This window comes from Chiloscyllium punctatum, chromosome 47 (genome assembly GCF_047496795.1).
Source record: "Chiloscyllium punctatum isolate Juve2018m chromosome 47, sChiPun1.3, whole genome shotgun sequence".
Lineage (NCBI taxonomy): Eukaryota > Metazoa > Chordata > Chondrichthyes > Orectolobiformes > Hemiscylliidae > Chiloscyllium > Chiloscyllium punctatum.
This window is the reverse complement of record NC_092785.1, coordinates 58,070,506-58,089,835: the sequence shown is the minus strand read 5'-3', so window position 1 is coordinate 58,089,835 and position 19,330 is coordinate 58,070,506.

Sequence of the window (19,330 nt, the reverse complement as noted above, 5' to 3'; positions counted from 1 at the left end):
ACGCTAAAGAAAAGGTCCTAGCTTGTCCAACCACTCCCTATAACTCAGACCACTGGGTCCTGGCAACGTCTTTGTAAATTTCTTCTGCACTCTTTCTAATTTAATAACATCCTCCCCGTGACAAGGTGACAAAATGGAACACAATACTCCTAGTGCGGCCTTAGCAAAGTCCTGTGTAACTGCAACATAAGGTCCCAATTTCTATACTCAATATCCTGCCTGATGAAGGCCAATGTGCCAAAAGCCTTCTTCACTTCTCTGTATTCCGGTGAATCCACTCTCAGAGTACCTGAACACCAAGGTCCCTCTGCCCACTGCACCCCTTAAGACCGTCCCATTCACCAGGAAACTCCAAAATTGATATGAGTTTCCAAAATGCAAGACCTCACGCTTCTATATTAACTTCCATTTGCCATTTCTCAGCCCATTTCCCACCTGGTTAAGGTCCTGCTGCAATTTCTGATAAACGTTCTCACTGATCATGTTCCCAATTACTTTAGTGTCATCTGAAAACTTACTAATCATACCTTGTACATTCTCAACCAAATCATAGATAACAAACAGCAATGGACCAAGCCTCCGGTCTGACAAACATCCTTCCACTCAACCCTCTGCTTCCTACCATCAAGCCAACTGTGTATCCAATTGGCCAGCTCCCCCTGCATTCTACGAGATATAACCTTCCTGAGCAGCCTGCCATGTGGAACCTTATCAAAGGCCTTACTGAACTCCATAGAGACTACATCTATCACTCTGCCCTCATCAAACGTCCTGGTAACTTCATCAAAGGACTCTAAGAAATTTGGGAAGCATGATCTCCCACTCACAAGTCTATGCTGACTGCTCCGAATCAAACCCTGTGTAAGTAATGGTGCAGTCAATGGTATGCTGTCCTTCATTGTAAGATGATCCGAGTACATAAGTAAAGCCATCTTCCTGCTGTTGTAGAACCTTGCTGAGAGAGCATTTGGGGCACTCTCAACAGATTTGATCTCCTTTGTAAGGAATGATCTCCTTACCACAGACACTGGTGATGGTAACATGAGAATAGAGTGAATAAGTTGAGTGTTTAATGTGTAGAGATGTGAGAGACGAAGAAATTGTAATGCCAAAACACGAGGAGTGGCAGCGAACTCTTATTTCCAAACGAGACATTGACAGGGAGAGAAATTCTATACTTTACCCAGGATTGATTGGTTTGATTTATTGTCACGTGTATCTCAGTACAGGGAAACACTTTGTTTATGAGCAGTGGAGGAAGATCATAGTAAGCATGGCCAGACAGATCATAGGGTGGAAATAGACTTGGACAGAGTAAGACACACAGGTTACACTGATCAGGACATGCACTAGACAAGGTCAACATGAACACGATCAGCATTATTTGAACTTAGAGATTCCATTCATCAGTCTAACGTGACTATCCTAATAGTTTATTTGCCTAAATTAACTCTCCCCATGTTATTGTGCAGTCGGCGAGTGAACCCTGTGCTGAACGTCAGGTTGCTCACAATCCCTACATAGAAGATGGAAGATGCCTTCTTGAGACTTCACACAAGACATATGGCTTCCCTGCTCACCACTAGAAAACCACGTTAAAGTCCCACATGTGTATCATAAACAACAGGGCCAAGAGGAACAACGTGGAACAGTCTGTTTGTGCAACCTCTGCCCCACTTGTTCATCATGTTAGAGCATCAATAAGGAGACACTTAAGACTGCCGATGCTGGAGATCAGATTAGAGCATCAATTGCTGGAAAAGCACAGCGGGTCAGGCAGCATCCAAGGACCAGGCGAATCGATATTTTGGGCATAAGATATTCATCAATAATCAGCAAAAATTACCTCATTCTGCCCCCGTGTCAGTGCTTTGAGGTTGGAATGGCCTCCTGCTGTTCTTGTGTAAGTGACTCAATGGAGTGATTGGCTTCAACCTCGTCCGATTGGAAAGGGCCAAGGGCCTGACTGGTTACCCCTGGTTCCTGTTTGAAAGCTCATTGTACTGACTAGTGTGACAATGCTGCAGCTTTAAGAGGTTATTTTGAACTGGAATATTTTAAGAGAGATTGAACGATCGTTACCAAGCTGGCTAGTTAAGACCACTTGAGTAACAGCTCGGGAGGCCTTGTGTTTATTTTACTGCAGCCTGAATGGGTGTGGCCAGCTCTCGCAGATTAGGATCACTGGGTTTTGGTTTCTCAGTGACATCAGAAACTATTGGGGTCTCCACAGAGTTGGAAGCTTCAGTGAATGTTTCCTGGTTGCAACTCTCTCTGAATTTTCTCTTGATGCTATTTTTAATTCCTGGATTGGAGAAATGTTTGTGACAATCTGTGTCTGAATATTTCTTTTTGCCAAGGGCTGTGCTTATGGGAGTTTCCTATATTGGAACAGTTCATTAGTGATAGTTCCTAGATCTATTATTCTGTTAACTTGTCAAATAGAATTGTGTTATTCTAAATTCCTCTTTCTTTGGTTTCATTTTCTCTTTCGTGTTGAAGTAGATAGTGTTTTTCTTCACACCGAGTAGTTTGACCAGTCACATTGCATCTGGAACAGACACTTTACATTTCCTTTAAAACACGAAAGCATAAGAATCTACGCTACAGCCTTCAAATATTTTTTGAGGGGCTCTGGTGTGGCCCATCACACGAGACTCCTTCCCTTCCTGAGTAATAGGCTGGAGGCACTGAATGGGCTGTCCCTGTTCTTCTCCAATAGTGTCAATGGGCTGAATGGCTTCCTCATATTCCTGTGAAACCAGCGTGAGGTGCTGAATGAACTCTTGTTTTACTGTGGCAATGTGCAGTACCTGCCAGTGCTGTTACATGAATGTTATGGACACTTTAAACAGCACAAGGCTCAATGGAGTCTGGATCCTGCTACACATGGACAAAGACCAGTTCAGGAGCTGACGGGGGACAAAATGTTCTGAACATTGTAGAATCTTCAGCGACCATCCCCACTTCTGATTTCTGGTGTGGAGGTTGGGGGCGGGGAGATATTGATCAAGCAGCTGAAGATGTTTGTGAAGGGGAATTTACCCTGAGGATCTCCCACAGAGGTGACCCAGGACTGAAATGATGACCATCTTCCTTTGTGCCATGTTTGACCCCAAACACTGGAGAGGTTACTCTGATTCCCATAAAGTCCAGTTTTGTTAAGCTCCTTGATATCAACAGACATCAACCACTGCCTTGATATTGGGGCCAGTCATTTTTACCTTAACCCTTGTATCAACCTCTTTAGTTCACATCAATAAGCCATGATATAGGAGCAGCAAGTGTTTTCTTCAAACAGGTGGTATTGAATATCAGGATCTCTCTCCTCAAGGGTGTTTGGGGTGCTAGATGACTGAACGTATTTGAAGAGGAGGTAGATGGAAATTGACCTGTCAGAGAGTTGAGGGCTATGAAGAATTGAATATGAAAGAGGATTTGAGACGAAGAGCAGATCAGTCATGATCTTAGTGAAGGGCAAGGCAGGCTTGGGGGTGAACAACATGCCCCTGTTTCTGTTGTTCTCCCATTCTGTTATTGGAAAGTTAGTGGGTGTTATTTTCATGAATGTTCTCTTATTGAATGTTGCAGACAGGGAGACCAGAGGATTTTGTGAGCCATCCCTGAGTGAAGTATGGGGGCTGTATTCACACTGAATCTGGGTGTACAACATGACCAACAAATGAAGCACAAGTTGCAGAGAGGGGAAGCTCTGTGAAGAGAGATGAGGGGCCTCTTTCGTACACAGCCTGGGTTTTCCAATTACATTTCCCAATTCAGTTCAAACCGTGTGGGACAGTACTGAGGGGCTGAATGGTATCCTGAGTTTCTGTGCAACAGGTTAAAGGAGTAAGTAGCCTCCAACTGCTCCTGTCTAGCAGGTCTGAGTGGCTTAATGAAACACAGGAACTTGGGACTGAGGAGCAGGAGTGGGTCATTAGATACTTTGAACCTTCTCCACCAGGCACTAAAATTGTAGCTGATCAGGTTGTGGTCTCAGCCCCACTTTCCTGTCTGTGTCCCATTGTGCATGACTCACTTCTCTGTCAAATATTTAACTAACGCAGCTTTCAATCAATGTGAGCACAGAGACACGATAACATTCCACTGAAGAGAATTCCGACATGAAAGGTCCTTTCAGAATTATTCGTCATCTCTCTTATAGAATCAGAGAGTCATGCAGAATGGAAACATACCCGTTAGTCCAATCTGTTCACTACGATCAGATATCAAATCTGATTTAGTCCCATTTACCAGCATTTGGCCAATATTCCTCCTGTGATTGTACCCGCCTTGACCACTTCCTCTGTCTGCACTTTCTGGACACACACCACTCTCTGTGTGAAATATTTACCTTCAGGGCCCTTCTAAATCATTCGCCCTCTCCCCTCCAGTCTATGCTGTCTTGTTCTGGACTCCCCTATCCTTGGGAGCAGAACATGGCTGTTCAGCATATCCATACCCCTGTTGATTTTACAAACCTCTATAATGTTCCCTCTCAACCTCTCACACTCCAGGGGGAACACCTCAACGTAATCAGCCTCTCCCTATAGCTCAAGCCTCGAGTCCTGGAACATCCGTGTAAGTCATTTCTGCAGAAATCCGAGTTGTACGCAGTATTCTTAAAGTGGTCTCACCAACATCCTGTACAGATGCACCATACCACCACAACTCCTATACTCAATGCTCTGACTGATTAAGGCAAATGTGCCAAATGTGTTCAGCACCACTCTGTCTACCTGCGACTCACTGCTACAGGTAATCATGTACGTAAACATCAGAAAGTTAACATGATGGTAGTGCCAGCAGATAGGAGGACCAGTGATACATTAATCATTATTGAGATTACATTGTGTTGGGAACATGAGCTTAACATGTCAGGAAGTGAAATCAAATCAATGGGTTCAGAGTGGGTTATATACAAAATAACAGATAGCCCGGAGTGAGTTACAGACTGGAATCTAATCGAGGGTTTCGGGTGGTTAATATACAGAATACCAGATACCCTGGAGTGAGGTACAATCTGGAATCTAATCAAGGGGTTCAGGGTGGTTTATATACGAATAACAGATACCCCGGATTGAGGTACAGCCTAGAATCTAATCGACGGTTTCAGGGTGGTTAATATACAGAATAACAGGTAGCCCAGAGTGAGTTACAGCCTGGAATCTAATTGAGGGGTTCAGAGTGGTTTATATACAGAATAACAGGTGGCCCAGAGTGAGTTACAGCCTGGAATCTAATTGAGGGGTTCAGGGTAGTTTATATACAGAATAACAGATAGCCCAGAGTGAGTTACAGCCTGGAATATAATTGAGGGGTTCAGGGTTGTTTATATACAGAATAACAGATAGCCTGGAATGTGTTACAGATTGGAAACTAATCGAGGGATTTAGGATGGTTTATGTGAAGAATAACAGATACCCTGGAGTTAGTTACAGCCTGGAATCTAATCGAGGGGTTCAGGGTGGTTTATATACAGAATAACAGATAGCCCGGAGTGAGTTCCAGCCTGGAATCTAATCGAGGGATATGTTAACCTTTTTTTGTGAAATAACTTGTAACTGGGAGTGAGTCACAAAATGTACTATTGGCCAAGTGGTTTCAACTCTTGACTCACATAAACATAATGCAGTCACAAACTACACAACTTCCCTGACTCCCAACTTTCCTTGTTTGAGGACTATCCTCCTCTGTTTTCCCCTTTCATTGAAAGTATTAATATAGCTTTTATACTGCACTGCCATTCTGGTTACAGTGCTACGTATCTCTCACTGTCTCATTTATATTCAATCCTGTTGAAAGATACTTAAACCAACAGAGACACAAAGTTCCAGAAAAGCTTTGTACAATTGCAGGTGCATTATTTTCTTTTATTTGTAGATAACACATAATTTGACCCCACAGAAGGTCAGTGTGGAATTTGAGAAACCCTTCAATTTGGGATGAGGCCTAGTTAGGCAGGATTCTGATCCAATGCTCCAAATCTACAATACAGTGGCTGAGCTCTTTCAGGTTTTGTATAGTATGTCTCTCTCATATATTAGGAGCTTGGAAAGTAAGGCAGACCTTACTGGAATGTCACATTGTCTCTCCGCATTCACTGTAAACAGGTTCTGGGATTTGCATTTAATCACCTTCAAAGAGCTGTCTCCATTTCCTATCTCTGCTGGCATCAAAGAATGGAAATGGCTTTTGACACGTTGCCCCCTCTCCCTTGCTGAATGTATTCCTGACACAAATCGGTCAGGCAAACGTTTTAGATTTGTCCACAGCCACCATTTTATATCAGCAAAACTACACGACTACTGTGTGCAGTTCTGATCTCCAAATTTGAGGAAAGACATTCTGGCTATTGAGGGAGTGTAGCGTAGGTTCACGAGGTGAATTCCTGGGATGGTGGGATTACCTTACACTGAAAGACTGAAGCGACTGGGCTTGTATACCCTTGAGTTTAGAAGACTGAGAGGGGATCGGATTGAGACGTATAAGATTATGAAAGGATTGGACACTCTGTCAGCAGGAAACATGTTTATGCTGATGGGTGAGTGCCGAACCAGAGGACACAGCTTAAAAATACGGGGTAGACCATTTAGGACAGAGATGAGGAGAAACTTCTTCACCCAGAGAGTGGTGCAGAATGCTCTGCCCCAGAGGGCAGTGGAAGCCCAGTCTTTGGATTCATTTAAGAAAGAGTTGGACAGAGCTCTCAAAGATAGTGGAAAAAAGGGTTATGGAGATAAGGCAGGAACAGGATACTGATTAGGAATGATCAGCCATGATCATATTGAATAGCGGTGCAGACTCTAAGGGCTGAATGGCCGACTCCTGCACCCATTGACTTTGTCTATTGTCTATTGAGTGTGTATAAATTAGGAAAAGCAAGAGAGACTGGCAACATCAATGCAGTTTGAAAATATATAAAACATTGAATACGCACACAGAATCACACACAAACAGACATACACAGACACACAGAATCACACACAAACAGATACAGACACCTTCCAGGAGCTGTCTCCATTTCCTATCTTGCAAGGGAATTCATGTTATGATGATGCATTCGTGCAGGACAATAAACAGCTTTTGAGACTTTCCCCATTGTGACAGAAATTCAGTCCCAATCTGAAACTTGGAGATATGTAACAGGTCAGAAATGAACCAGCAGCTTTCTGTGTTCCTGCTCCCAATGTAACATTTGACCATTTAGTTTATCTTGTCTTCGGTCTAACATCCAACAAGGATCACTTCACAGATCCAATAACAGATCCCCAGGAGTGAGTTCCAGACTGGAATCTAATTGAGGCGTTTAGGGTTTACACACAGCAGAAGAGATACCCAGGAGTGAGTTACAGACTGGGATCTTATCGAGGGGTTCAAGGTGGTTTACATACAGAACAACAGATAACAAGGAATGAGTCACAAAATCACGGAGTCATACACTCATACAGATGTACAGCATGGAAACAGACCCTTTGGTCCAACCCGACCATGCCGACCAGATATAGAACATAGAACATAGAACATAGAAGAATACAGCGCAGTGCAGGCCCTTCGGCCCTCTATGTTGCGCCGATCAAAGCCCACCTAATCTACACTAACCCACTATCCTCCATATACCTATCCAATGCCCGATTAAATACCCATAAAGAGGGAGAGTCCACTACTGCTACTGGCAGGGCATTCCATGAATTTACGACTCGCTGAGTGAAGAACCTACCCCTAACATCAGTCCTATATCTACCCCCCCTTAATTTAAAGCTATGCCCCCTTGTAATAGCTGACTCCATACGTGGAAAAAGGTTCTCACTGTCAACCCTATCTAACCCCCTCATCATCTTGTACACCTCTATCAAGTCACCCCTAAACCTTCTTTTCTCCAAAGAAAACAACCCCAAGTGCCTCAGCCTTTCCTCATAGGATCTTCCTACCATACCAGGCAACATCCTGGTAAACTTCCTTTGCACCCGTTCCAATGCCTCCACATCCTTCCTATAGTATGGCGACCAAAACTGCACACAATATTCCAGATGCGGCCGCACCAGAGTCTTATACAACTGCAGCATGACCTCAGGACTCCGGAACTCAATTCCTCTACCAATAAAAGCCAGTACGCCATATGCCTTCTTCACTGCACTATTTACCTGGGTGGCAACTTTCAGAGATCTGTGTACATGGACACCAAGATCCCTCTGCTCTTCCACACTACCACGTAGTCTACCGTTAGCCCAGTAATCCATCTTTTTATTACTCTTACCAAAGTGAATCACTTCACACTTAGCGACATTGAACTCCATTTGCCACCTTTCTGCCCAGCTCTGCAGCTTCTCTATATCCCGCTGTAACCTGCCATATCCTTCCTCACTGTCTACAACTCCTCCGACTTTCGTATCATCCGCAAACTTGCTCACCCAACCTTCTAACCCATCCTCCAGGTCATTTATAAAAATGACAAACAGCAATGGTCCCAAAACAGATCCTTGCGGAACACCGCTAGTGACGGCACTCCAAGATGAACCTTTGCCATCAACTACTACCCTCTGTCTTCTTCCAGAGAGCCAATTCCTAATCCAAACCTCCAACTCACCCTCAATGCCATATCTCTGTATTTTCTGCAGTAGCCTACCATGGGGGACCTTATCAAACGCCTTACTAAAATCCATACATACCAGATCTACCGGTTTCCCCTCATCTACCTCCTTAGTCACCTTCTCAACGAATTCAATAAGGTTTGTGAGGCACGACCTGCCCTTCACAAAACCATGCTGACTATCCTTGATCACATCATTCTTATCCAGATGTGTATAAATCCTATCCCTTACAATTCTCTCTAAGACTTTGCCCACAACAGAAGTGAGACTCACTGGCCTATAGTTACTAGGATTATCCCTACTCCCCTTCTTGAACAAGGGAACCACGTTTGCTAGCCTCCAGTCCTCTGGCACTACTCCGGTCGACAAAGAGGACACAAAAATCAAGGCCAATGGCTCTGCAATCTCCTCCTTTGCTTCCCAGAGAATCCTAGGATAAATGCCATCAGGCCCAGGGGACTTATCTATTTTCACCCTTGCCAGAGTTTCCAACACCTCTTCTCTACATATCTCAAAGCCATCCATTCTACTTATTCGTGCCTCAGTATTCATATCGACAACAATGTCCTGTTCCTGAGTGAATACTGACGAAAAGTATTCATTCAGCGCCTCCCCAATCTCTTCAGCCTCCACACGCAACTTCCCATTACTATCCTTGATTGGACCTATTCCTTCCCTAGTCATTCTTTTATTCCTAACATACCTATAGAAAGCCTTAGGGTTTTCCCTAATCCTACCAACTAAGGACCTTTCATGTCCCCTCCTTGCTGCTCTTAGCTCTCTCTTCAGGTCCTTCCGGGCTACCTTATAACTCTCAATCGCCCCTGTTGAACCTTCACGCCTCATCTTTACAAAGGCCGCCCTCTTCCATTTAACAAGGGATTCCAACTCCTTATTAAACCACGGCTCCCTCACACGACCCTTTCCTCCCTGCCTGATAGGTACGTACTTATCAAGGACACTCAATAGTTGCTCCTTGAACAAGTTCCACATATCAATTACGCTCTTACCTTGGAATCTATTTTTCCAATCCACACATCCGAAGTCATGCCTCAACGCATCATAATTTCCCTGCCCCCAGCTATAACTCTTGCCCTGTAGTACACACTTATCCCTCTCCATCACGAGACTAAAAATCACCGAATTGTGGTCACTGTCCCCAAAGTGCTCACCTACCTCTAGTTCTAATACCTGGCCTGGTTCGTTACCCAGAACCAAATCCAGTATGGCCTCACCTCTTGTTGGCTTATCTACATATTGTGTCAGGAAACTCTCCTGCACACATTGCACAAACACCGACCCATCTAACGAACTTGAGCTATAGCTTTCCCAATCAATATCAGGAAAGTTAAAGTCTCCCATAACAATCACCCTATTACTGTCACTCTTCTCCTGAATCATCTTCGCAATCCTTTCTTCAACGATTCTAGGACTATTAGGAGGCCTGTAAAAGACTCCTAACAGGGTGACCTCACCTCTCCTATTCCTAACCTCAACCCAAACTACCTCAGATGGCAAATCTTCGTCCATCTTCCTTTCCACCGCGCTTTTAAAGGGGAAACAAACCTACCCAGATAAGCTTACGCTCTACCTGCTTCCGGGTCTCGGCTGCCTCTCTGGTCGTCGTCACTTCCCCCTACTGCTCCCGCTCTTTCTTTGAAGAGAGAGTGAAAATAAACACCGCTGCCCGCTACCAGTAAGTACTTTTAAAACAAACAGTCTTACCTTGGCTGCTGCTCGCACTCAATATCCTAACCTTCACTAGTCTCTTTTTCAAGCACTTGGCCCATCTCCCTCCAAACCTTCCCATTCATATACCCATCGAGCTGCATTTTAAATGTTGCAATTATACCAGCCCCCACCACTTCCTCTGACAGTTCATTCCATTCATGTACCACCCTCTGAGTGAACAAGTTGCCCCTTAGGTCTATTTCATATTACCTCTCACACTAAACCTATGCACTTTAGTTCTTTACTCCCCACCCCAAGGAAAAGACTTTGTCTATTTATCCTATCCATGTCCGTCATGATTTTATAAACCTTGATAAGGTCACCCCTCAGCCTCTGATGCCCCAGGGAAAACAACCCCAGCCTATTCAGCCTCTCCCTGTAGCTCAAATCCTCGAACACTGAAAGCCTCCTTGTAAATATTTTCTGAACTCTTCCAAGTTTCACATCCTCCTTCCGATAGGAAGGGGATCAGAATTGCATGCCATATTCCAACAGTGGCCTAACCCATGTCCAGTCCAGCCACAACATGACCCCTCAATGCCTATACTCAAAACAGTGACCAATAAAGGAAAGCATACCAAACGCTGCCTTTAATATCTTATCCACCTGCCACTCTACTCTCACGGAGCTACGAACCTGCACTTCAAAGTCTCTTGGTTCAGCAACTGTCCCTCGGACCTGACCATTAAGTGTATAAATCCTGCTCAAATCTGCTTTCTCAAATTGCAGCGCCTCGTGTTTATCGAAGTGGAATAGAATTGAAGGTTTTGAGATTTTTTTTATACATGCCACTCACATATACATGGAAGTGAGTTACACGTTGGAATCTAATCGAGAGGGTTCCGGGTGATTCATATAATCCCGACAGTGGGGAAACAAGCCCTTCAGCCCAACAAGACCACACTGACCCACAGAAGAATAACCCATCCAGACCCATTTCCCCACATTTACTCCTGACTAATGCACCTCACGCACACATGCCTGAATACCATGGGCAATTTTAACAGGGTTTGGACTGGATGGTTAATATACAGACTAACAGATACCCAGGAGTGTGATACAGACTGGAATCTAATCAAACGATTGAAGTGGCTATTGTACAGTGTCCCTTAAAATTGGAAGTCAGTTACAGATTGGAATTTTATCAAGGGGATTCGGGACGATTATATGTACAATAACAGATACCCCAGAGTGAGTTACAGACTGGAATCTAATCGAGGGTTTCAGGGTGGTTTAGATGCTGAATAACAGGTAGCCCGGAGTGAGTTATAGAGTCATAGAATCATAGAGATGTACAGCATGGAAACAGCCTTCGGTCCAACCTGTCAATGCCGACCAGACATCCCAACCCAATCTAGTTCCACCTGGCAGCACCTGGCCCATGTCCCTCCAAACCCTTCTTATTCATATACTCATCCAAATTCGTCTTAAATGTTGTAATTGCATCAGCCTCCACCACTTCCTCTAGCAGCTCACTCCATACACGTACCACCTTCTGCGTGAAAAAGTTGTCCCTCAGGTCTCCTTCATATCTTTCCCCTCTCAAACTAAACCTTTGCCCTCGAGTTTTGGAATCACTTACCCCAGGGTAAACCGCGATAAGTTCACCCCTCAGCCTCCGACACTCCAGGGAAAACAGCCCCAGACTGTTCAGCCTCTTCCTGTAGCTCCAATCCTCCAACCCTGGCAACATCCTTGTAAATCTTTTCTGAACCCTTTCAAGTTTCACAACATCTTTCCGATAGGAAGGAGACCAGAATTGCACGCAATATTCCAAGAGTGACCTAACCAAAGTCCTGTATAGCCGCAACATGACCTCCCAACTCCTGTAATCGGTACTCTGACCAGTAAAGGAAAGCATACAAAACGCCTTCTTCACTATCCGATCTACCTGCGACTCCACTTTCAAGGAGCTATGAGCCTGCACTCCAAGGTCCCTTTGTTCATCAACACACCCTAGGACCTTACCATTAAATGTAGAAGTCCTGCGAAGATTTGCTTTCCCAAAATGCAGCACCTCGCATTTATCTGAATTAAACTCCATTAGTCACTTCTCAGCCCACTGGCCCATCCGGTCCAGATCCTGTTGTAATCTGAGGAAACCCTCTTCGATGTCCACTACACCTGCAATTTTGGTGTCATCTGCAAACGTACTAACTCTACCTCTTATGCTCGCATCCAAATCATTTATATAAATGACAAAAAGTAGAGGGCCCAACACTGATCCTTGTGGCACTTCACTCGTCACAGGCCTCCAGTCTGAAAAACAAACCTCCACCACCACCCTCTGTCTTCTACCTTTGAGCCAGTTCTGTATCTAAATGGCGACTTCTCCCTGTATTCCATGACATCTAACCTTGCTAATCAGTCTCCCATGGGGAACCTTGTTGAACGCCTTACTGAAGTCCATATAGAGCACATCCACTGCTCTGCCCTCAACAATCTTCTTCTTTACTTCTAAAAACATAATCAAGTTTGTGAGACATGATTTCCTACGCACAAAGCCATGTTCACTATCCCACATCAGTCCTTGCCTTTCCAAATTCATGTACATCCTGTCCTTAGGAGTCCCTCCAAAAACTTTCCCACCGCCGAGGTCAGGCTCACCGGTCTATAGTCCCTTGGCTTGTCCTTACCACCCTTCGCAAACTGTGGCACCACGTTTGACAACCTCCAGTCTTCCAGCATCTCACCTGTGACTATCAATGACACAAATAACTCCGCAAGAGGCCCAGCAATCACTTCTCTAGCTTCCCACAGAGTTCTCAGGGACACCTGATCAGGTGCTGGGGACTTATCCACCTTCAACCATTTCAAGACATCCAGCACTTCCTCGTCTGTATATCTGCAACATTTTGCAAGATGTCACCATCGATTTCCCTACAGTCTATATCTTCCATATCCTTTTCCACAGTAAATACTGATACAAAATATTCATTTAATATCTCCCCCATTTTCTGTGGCTCCACACAAAGGCCACCTTGCTGATCTTAGAGGGGCCCTATTCTCTCCCTAGTTACCCTTTGGCCTTAATATATTTGTAAAAACACTTTGGATTCTCCTTAATTCTATTTTCCAAAGCTATCTCATGTCCGCGTTTTGGCCTCCTGAGTTCCCTCTTAAGTGTACTCCAACTTCCTTTATACTCTTCTAATGATTCACTCGATCGATCCTTTCTATACCTGACATATGCTTCCTTCTTTTTCTGAACGAAACCATCAATTTCTTTAGTCAGCCAGCATTCCCAAAAACTACCAGCCTTCCCTTTCAACCCTGACAGGAAGTTACAGCATGGAATTGAATCGAGGTGTTCATGGTAGTTTATATACAGAATACCAGATAGCCCGATGTGAGTTACAGCCGGGAATGTAATCGAGGGGTTCAGGGTGGTTTATATACAGAATAACAGATATTCTGGGGTGTGTTACAGTCTGGAATCTAATTGAGGGGTTCAGGCTGGTTTATATGCAGAATAACAGATACCCAGGACTCAATTACAACCTGCAATGTAATCGAGGGGTTCAGGGTTGTTTATATACAGAATAACGGATACCCCAGAGTGAGTTACAGCCTGGAATCTAATCGAGGGGTTCAGGGTTGTTTATATATAGAATAACGGATATCCCAGAGTGAGTTACAGCCTGGAATCTAATCGAGGGGTTCAGGGTTGTTTCTATACAGAATATCGGATACCCCAGAGTGAGTTACAGCCTGGAATCTAATCGAGGGGTCAAGGAGGTTAGTATACAGAATAACAGATAGCCCAGGGTGTGTTAATGCCTGGAATCTAATCAATGTCTGTTCACTTTAAGATAAGACGGGTTTTGCTGAATCGAAAGTACATCCAGAGATGCCAGCTAAAGGTCAGACTGTTCCAAATGTAACAATTAGCTGGGAAATGAAAGCCTGAGTTTTGGTTGCTGTTTTGACAGCAATTCAAATGCAATCAAAGACTTTAAATAATGCTCAGAATATCCGAAGCCAATGGAATTTGAATATTATTATTTGTACACCTGGAAATCAATCAAATTATGAGAATTATTGTATCATGGGAAGTAAATAAATCCAGCATTTTGAAAATAGAGGGAGAGCCGCTGCCATCCAACAGCAGATTAACTGCTGTAGAGCAGGAGTGCTAACTGGCCATCTCAAACACTCTCTATCAAAGATACATGTTCATGTAAACCTACTTGCTTTACAATAAAACATGACCCAGGGAGATCAGCAGCTGAAAGAGTGAACACAGCGGGGAAGATAGAGACTGTGTGGTCTTGAGATTGTAACGTTTAATATGTGTGTTGTTGGAACAGCATATTTTTTACAGAGTTGAAGTCGATAGTAAGTAGCAAAGAAAAGAGGGGCTTGTATTTGCGAATAGTTTTTGTTTAGTGTTCACTATAAAAGTTAAGAAACTAACTTGCAAATTTTTGTTTAAATAGTGGAATGTAGGAGATCTGTGTCACTCGGATGTGAACAGATTACGATGTGAGGCGAGCTTTTCTGGATGTTTGGTTTTAATTAACAAAGGGGTTTGACTCCACCTTGTAAATGTCCATCCACACTAACCGCATTTCCTTCAAGTTGGCCCATATCCTTCTAGTCCTTTCCTATGTGCATAATTATCCAAATGCTTTTGAAATGTTGTTAATGTACCCCCCTGAGCCACATCTTCTGGCAGCTCATCCACGTACCAGCCATTTATGTAAATAAGTGATCCGTCAGGTTCCCCTTTATTCCTTCCCCTTTAACATTAAACTGATCCCCTCTCGTCCTCGATTCTCTAAACTTTGGAAAATACTGAGAGCATTCACCCTATCCATATCCCTCATGATCTTATACAGCTTTATAAGGTCCCCCCTCAGTCTCCTACACTCTAAAGAAAAGGTCCTAGCTTGTCCAACCTCTCCCTATAACTCAGGCCTTTGGGTCCTGGCAATGTCCTTGTAAATTTCTTCTACACTCTTTCTAATTTCATTATATCCTCCCTATAACAAGTTGACAAAACTGAACACAATACTCCAAGTGCGGCCTTACCAAAGTCCTGTGTAACTGCAACATAAATTCCCAACTTCTATACTCAATGTCCTGCCTGATGAAGGCCAGTGTGCCAAAAGCCTTCTTCACTGCCCTGTCTACCTGTGACTCCACTCTCAGGGAACTGTGCACATGAATTCCAAGGTCTCTCTGCCCACTACACCCCTTAAGGCCACCCCATTCACCGTGAAACTCCTACCTTGATTTGAGATTCCAAAATGCAATACCTCACGCTTCGATATTAAATTCCATTTGCGATTTCTCAGCCCACTCGCCCACCTGATTAAAGTCCTGCTGCAATTTCTTATAAAATTCCTCACTGATCTTGCTCCCACTTATTTTACTGTCATCTGCAAACTTACTAATCATACCTTGTACATTCTCAACCAAATCATAGATAACAAAAAGTAATGGACCCAACCTCCAGTCTGACAAGCATCCTTCCACTAAACCCTCTGCTTCCTATCAACAAGCGAACTGTGTATCCAATTGGCCAGTTCCCCCAGTATTCTACGTGATGGAACCTTCCAGACCAGTCTGCTATGTGGAAACTTATCAAAAGCCTTACTGAAATCCATAGAAACTACGTTTACCGCTCTGCCCTCATCAACATTCTTGGTCACTTCACCAAAGGATTCTAAAAAATTTGGAAAGCATGATCTCCCAATCACAATTCAGTCCGGTCTGAATCCAACCCTGTGTAAGTAATGGGTGCAGTCAATGGTATGCTGTCCTTCATTATAAGATGATTCGAGTACATAAGTAAAGCCATCTTCCTGATGTTGTGAAGCCTTGCTGAGAGACCTTTTGGGGCACTCTCTACAGATTTGATCTCCTTTGCAAGGAATGATCTCCTTACCACAGACACCGGTGATGGTAACATGAGGATAGAGTGTATAAGTTGAGTGTTTAATCTGTAGAGCTATGAGAGACGAAGAAATTGTAATGCCAAAACATGAGGAGTGGCAGCGATCACTTATTTCCAAAAGAGACATTGATAGGGAGAGAAATTCAATACTTTACCCAGGATTGATTGGTTTGTTTTATTGTCATGTGTACCTCAGTACAGGGAAACACTTTGTTTATGAGCAGTGGAGGAAGATCATAGTAAGCATGGCCAGACAGATCACAGGGTGGAAATAGATTTTGAAGGAGTAAGACATACAGGTTACACTGAACAGGACATGCACTAGACAAGGTCAACATGAACATGATCATCATTATTTGAACTTAGAGAGTCCATTCATCAGTCTAACGTGACTTTCCTAATAGTTTATTTGCCTAAATTAACTCTCCCCATGTTATTGTGCAGTTGGCGAGTGAACCTTGCACTGAACGTCAGGTTATTCACAATCCCCAACAGGAACCCCAATACCTTCCATCTGAAAACCACGTTAAAGTCCCACATGTGTATCATGAGCAACGGATCCACGAGGAACAACGTGGAAAAGTCTGTCTGTGCAGCTTCTGCTCCACTTGTTCATCATGTTCGAGCATCAATTCGGAAACACTTAAGACTGCCGATGCTGGAGATCAGAGTAGAGAGTTGATTGCTGGAAAAACACAGCAGGTCAGGCAGCATCCTTGAAGCAGGAGAATGACGTATTGAGCATAAGAGATTCTTCAGAAATCAACATCAATTACCTCATTCTGCATCGAGGTATAAGTGCATTGAGGTGGGAATGGCCTCCTACTGTTCCTGTGTTAGTAACTCAAGGGACTGACTGGATTCTTCCTTGTCCACTTGGACAGGGCCAAGGGCCTGATTGAGTAACCCCTGGTTCCTGTTTGACAGCTCGATGTACTGACAAGTGTGATGGTGCTGCAGCTTTAAGAGGTTATTTTGTCCTGGTTTCTTTTAAGAGAGAGATTGAACGATCGTTACCAAGCTGGTTAGTTAAGATCACTTGAGTAAACAGCTAACGAGGCCTTAGGTTAATATTAATGCAGCCTGAATGGGTGTGACCAGCTCTCACAGATTATGATCTCTGGGTTTTGGTTTCTCAGTAACATCAAAAACTATTGGGGTCTCCACAGAGTTGGAAGCTACAGTGAAATTCTCCTGGTTGCTATTCTCTCAAAATTTTCTCTTGATGCTGTTTTTAATTCCTGGATTGGAGAAATGTTTGTGACATTCTGTGTCTGAATATTTTTTTTTGCCAAGGCCTGTGTTTATGGGATTTCCCTATATTGGAACAGTTCATTAGTAATAGTTCCTAGATCTATTATTCTGTTAAGCTGTCCAATAGAATTACGTTATTCTAAATTCCTCTTTCAGTGGTTTTATTTCTTCTTTCATGTTGAAATAGATGGTATTTTGCTTACCATCGAGTAGTTTGACCTGTTACATTACATCTGGAACAGAAACTTTACATTTACTTTAAAATAAGAAAACATAAATGTCTAGGCTATTGCTGTCAAATATTTTCGAGGGGCTCTGGTGTGGCCCATCACACTAGACTCCTTCTTTTCCCGAGTAATAGGCTGTAGGCACTGAATGGGCTGTCCCTGTTCATCTCCAATAATGTCAATGGGCTGAATGGCTTCCTCATATTCCTGTGAAACCAGCGTGAGGTGCTGAATGAACTCTTATTTGACTGTGGCAATGTGCAGTGTCAGGCAGTGCTGTTACATGAATGTTACTGATATGTTAACAGCACACGCCTCAATGAAGTCTGGGACTTGCTGCACATGGACACAGGCCAGTTCAGGAACTGACGGGGGACAAAACGTCCTGAACATTGTAGAATCTTCGGTGACCATCCCCACTTCTGATCTTATGGTGGGGAGGGTGGGGCGGGGGAGACATTGATGAAGCAGCTGAAGATGTTTGTGAAGAGGAAGCTACCCAGAGGATCTCCCACAGAGGTGACCCAGGACTGAGATGATGAACATCTTCCTTTGTGCCATGTTTGACCCCAAACACTGGAGAGGTTACTCTGTTCCCATTCAGTTCAGCTCCTTGATGTCAACAGTTGTCAACCACTGCTTTGATATCAGCGCCAGTCATTTTTACCTGAACCCTTGTCTCAACCTCTTTTATTTGCATCAATAAGCCATGATATAGGAGCAGCACGTTTATTTCTTCAAACGAGTGATATTGAATGTCAGGATTTCTCTTCTCAAGAGTGTTAGGGGAGCGAGATGACTGAAAATATTTGAAGATGAAATAGATGGATATTGACCTGTCCGAGAGTTGAGGGCTATGAAGAATTGGGTATGAAAGAGGATTTGTGGCCTGGAGCAGATCAGCCATGATCTTAGTGAGAGGCAAGGCAGGTTTGGGGAGTAAACGACATGCCCCTGTTTCTGATGTTCTCACATTCTGTCATTGGAAAGTTACTGGGTGTTATTTTAATGAATGATCTGGTATGGCATATTGCAGTCAGGGAGACCAGAGGATTCTGTGAGCCATCTCTGGGTGAGGTATGTGGGCTGTATTCACAGTGAATCTTGGTCTACAACATGACCAACAAATGAAGCACAAGTTGCAGAGAGGGGAAGCTTTCTAATGAGAGATGAGGGGCCTCTTCCATACGCAGCCTGGGTTTTCCAATTACATTTTCCAAATCACCTCAAAGCGGGTGTGACATTCTTGAGGGACTGAATGGTCTCCTCTGTTTCTGTGCACCAGATTATAGGAGTAAGTGGCCTCCAACTGTCCCTGTCTAGCAGGTTTGATGGGCTGAATGGAACACAGGAACATGGGACTGAGGAGCAGGAGTGGGTCATTAGATAATTCGAGCCTTCTCCACCAGGCACTAAGATTCTGGCTGATCAGGTTGTGGTCTCAGCCCCACTTTCCTGTCTGTATCCCGTTTTCCGTGACTCACTTCTTTGTCAAATATTTAACTAAAGCAGCTTTCAATCAATGTGAACCTAGAGTCACGATAAACTTCCAGAGAAGAGAAGTACAACTTGAAAGGTCCTTTCAGAATTTTTCATCATCCCTCTTATAGAATCAGAGAGTCATG